This window comes from Hypanus sabinus, chromosome 9 (assembly GCF_030144855.1).
Source record: "Hypanus sabinus isolate sHypSab1 chromosome 9, sHypSab1.hap1, whole genome shotgun sequence".
In the NCBI taxonomy this organism is placed as follows: domain Eukaryota; kingdom Metazoa; phylum Chordata; class Chondrichthyes; order Myliobatiformes; family Dasyatidae; genus Hypanus; species Hypanus sabinus.
This window is the reverse complement of record NC_082714.1, coordinates 165,807,607-165,812,122: the sequence shown is the minus strand read 5'-3', so window position 1 is coordinate 165,812,122 and position 4,516 is coordinate 165,807,607.

Here is a 4,516-nt window from a genome sequence, read left to right as displayed (position 1 = left end):
CCGTTCCCACACTCTCTCCCTGGTCCTCACCCTCACTGTCCCGTTCCCACACACTCACCCCAGTCCTCACCCTCACTGTCCCGTTCCCACACACTCACCCCAGTCCTCACCCTCACTGTCCCGTTCCCACACACTCACCCCAGTCCTCACCCTCACTGTCTCGTTCCCACACTCACCCCAGTCCTCACACTCACTGTCCCGTTCCCACACACTCACCCCAGACCTCACCCTCACTGTCTCATTCCCACACTCACCCCAGTCCTCACACTCACTGTCCCGTTCCCATACACTCACCCCAGTACTCACCCTCACTGTCCCGTTCCCACACTCACCCCAGTCCTCACCCTCACTGTCCCGTTCCCACACACTCACCCCAGTCCTCACCCTCACTGTCCCAATCCCACACACTCACCCCAGTCCTCACCCTCACTGTCCCGTTCCCACACACTCACCCCAGTCCTCACCCTCACTGTCCCGTTCCCACACACTCACCCCAGTCCTCACCCTCACTGTGCCGTTCCCACACTCACCCCAGTCCTCACCCTCACTGTCCTGTTACCACACTGACCCCAGTCCTCACACTCACTGTCCCCTTCCCACACTCACCCCAGTCCTCACCCTCACTGTCCCGTTCCCACACACTCACCCCAGTCCTCACCCTCACTGTCCCGTTCCCACACTCACCCCAGTCCTCACCCTCACTGTCCCAATCCCACACACTCACCCCAGTCCTCACCCTCACTGTCCTGTTACCACACTGACCCCAGTCCTCACACTCACTGTCCCCTTCCCACACTCACCCCAGTCCTCACCCTCACTGTCCCGTTCCCACACACTCACCCCAGTCCTCACCCTCACTGTCCCGTTCCCACACACTGACCCCAGTCCTCACCCTCACTGTCCCGTTCCCACACACTGACCCCAGTCCTCACCCTCACTGTCCCGTTCCCACACACTCACCACAGTCCTCACCCTCACTGTCCCGTTCCCACACACTCACCCCAGTCCTCACCCTCACTGTCCCGTTCCCACACTCACCCCAGTCCTCACCCTCACTGTCCCGTTCCCACACACTCACCCCAGTCCTCACCCTCACTGTCCCGTTCCCACACTCACCCCAGTCCTCACCCTCACTGTCCCGTTCCCACACACTCTCCCCACTCCTCACCCTCACTGTCCCGTTCCCACACACTCACCCCAGTCCTCACCCTCACTGTCCCGTTCCCACACACTCACCCCAGTCCTCACCCTCACTGTCCCATTCCCATACACTCACCCAACTCCTAACTCTCACTGTCCCAATCCCACACATTCACCCCAGTCCTCATCCTCACTGTCCTGTTCCCACACACTGACCCCAGTCCTCACCCTCACTGTCCCGTTCCCACACACTCACCCCAGTCCTCACCCTCACTGTCCCGTTCCCACACTCACCCCAGTCCTCACCCTCACTGTCCCAATCCCACACACTCGCCCGTCCTCACCCTCACTGTCCCGTTCCCACTCACTCACCCCAGTCCTCACCCTCACTGTCCCAATCCCACTCACTCACCCCAGTCCTCACCCTCACTGTCCCATTCCCACACACTCACCCCAGTCCTCACCCTCACTGTCCCGTTCCCACACTCACCCCAGTCCTCACACTCACTGTCTCGTTCCCACACACTCACCCCAGTCCTCACCCTCACAGTCCCGTTCCCACACACTCACCCCAGTCCTCACCCTCACGGTCCTGTTCCCACAGTCACCCCAGTCCTCACCCTCACTGTCCTGTTCCCACACACTCACCCCAGTCCTCACCCTCACTGTCCTGTTCCCACACACTCACCCCAGTCCTCACCCTCACTGTCCCATTCCCACACTCACCCCAGTCCTCACCCTCACTGTCCCCTTCCCACACTCACCCCAGTCCTCACCCTCACTGTCCCGATCCCACACACTGACCTCAGTCCTCACCCTCACTGTCCCAATCCCACACTCACCCCAGTCCTCACCCTCACTGTCCCGTTCCCACACACTCACCCCAGTCCTCACCCTCACTGTCCCATTCCCTCACACTGACCCCAGTCCTCACCCTCACTGTCCCGTTCCCACACACTCACCCCAGTCCTCACCCTCACTGCCCCATTCCCTCACTCACCCCAGTCCTCACCCTCACTGTCCCGTTCCCACACACTGACCCCAGTCCTCACCCTCACTGTCCCAATCCCACACACACACACCAGTCCTCACCCTCACTGTCCCATTCCCACACACTCACCCCAGTCCTCACCCTCACTGTCCCGTTCCCACACACTGACCCCAGCCCTCACCCTCACTGTCCCGTTCCCACACACTCACCCCAGTCCTCACCCTCACTGTCCCGTTCCCACACTCACCCCAGTCCTCACCCTCACTGTCCCGTTCCCACACACTCACCCCAGTCCTCACCCTCACTGTCCCGTTCCCACACACTGACCCCAGTCCTCACCCTCACTGTCCCGTTCCCACACACTCACCCCAGTCCTCACCCTCACTGTCCCGTTCCCACACACTGACCCCAGTCCTCACCCTCACTGTCCCGTTCCCACACACTCACCCCAGTCCTCACCCTCACTGTCCCGTTCCCACACACTCACCCCAGTCCTCACCCTCACTGTCCAGTTCCCACACACTGACCCCAGTCCTCACCCTCACTGTCCCGTTCCCACACACTCACCCCAGTCCTCACCCTCACTGTCCCGTTCCCACACTCACCCCAGTCCTCACCCTCACTGTCCCGTTCCCACACTCACCCCAGTCCTCACCCTCACTGTCCCGTTCCCACACACTCACCCCAGTCCTCACCCTCACTGTCCCGTTCCCACACTCACCCCAGTCCTCTCCCTCACTGTCCCAATCCCACACACTGACCCCAGTCCTCACCCTCACTGTCCCGTTCCCACACACTCTCCCCAGTCCTCACCCTCACTGTCCCGTTCCCACACTGACCCCAGTCCTCACCCTCACTGTCCCGTTCCCACACTCACCCCAGTCCTCACCCTCACTGTCCCGTTCCCACACTCACCCCAGTCCTCACCCTCACTGTCCCGTTCCCACATTCACCTCAGTCCTCACCCTCACTGTCCCGTTCCCACATTCACCTCAGTCCTCACCCTCACTGTCCCGTTCCCACACACTCACCCCAGTCCTCACCCTCACTGTCCCGTTCCCACACACTCACCCCAGTCCTCACCCTCACTGTCCCGTTCCCACACACTTACCCCAGTCCTCACCCTCACTGTCCCGTTCCCACACACTGACCCCAGTCCTCACCCTCACTGTCCCGTTCCCACACACTCACCCCAGTCCTCACCCTCACTGTCCCGTTCCCACACACTGACCCCAGTCCTCACCCTCACTGTCCCGTTCCCACACTCACCCCAGTCCTCTCCCTCACTGTCCCAATCCCACACACTGACCCCAGTCCTCACCCTCACTGTCCCGTTCCCACACACTCTCCCCAGTCCTCACCCTCACTGTCCCGTTCCCACACACTCACCCCAGTCCTCACCCTCACTGTCCCGTTCCCACACTCACCCCAGTCCTCTCCCTCACTGTCCCAATCCCACACACTGACCCCAGTCCTCACCCTCACTGTCCCGTTACCACACACTCTCCCCAGTCCTCACCCTCACTGTCCCGTTCCCACACACTCACCCCAGTCCTCACTCTCACTGTCGCGTTCCCACACTCTCTCCCCGGTCCTCACCCTCACTGTCCCGTTCCCACACACTCACCCCAGTCCTCACCCTCACTGTCCCGTTCCCACACACTTACCCCAGTCCTCACCCTCACTGTCCCGTTCCCACACACTCACCCCAGTCCTCACCCTCACTGTCGCGTTCCCACACACTGACCCCAGTCCACACCGTTACTGTCCCGTTCCCACACACTCACCCCAGTCCTCACCCTCACTGTCCCAATCCCACACACTCACCCCAGTCCTCACCCTCACTGTCCTGTTCCCACACTCACCCCAGTCCTCACCCTCACTGTCCCGTTCCCACACTCTCTCCCTGGTCCTCACCCTCACTGTCCCGTTCCCACACACTCACCCCAGTCCTCACCCTCACTGTCCCGTTCCCACACACTCACCCCAGTCCTCACCCTCACTGTCCCGTTCCCACACACTCACCCCAGTCCTCACCCTCACTGTCTCGTTCCCACACTCACCCCAGTCCTCACACTCACTGTCCCGTTCCCACACACTCACCCCAGACCTCACCCTCACTGTCTCATTCCCACACTCACCCCAGTCCTCACACTCACTGTCCCGTTCCCATACACTCACCCCAGTACTCACCCTCACTGTCCCGTTCCCACACTCACCCCAGTCCTCACCCTCACTGTCCCGTTCCCACACACTCACCCCAGTCCTCACCCTCACTGTCCCAATCCCACACACTCACCCCAGTCCTCACCCTCACTGTCCCGTTCCCACACACTCACCCCAGTCCTCACCCTCACTGTCCCGTTCCCACACACTCACCCCAGT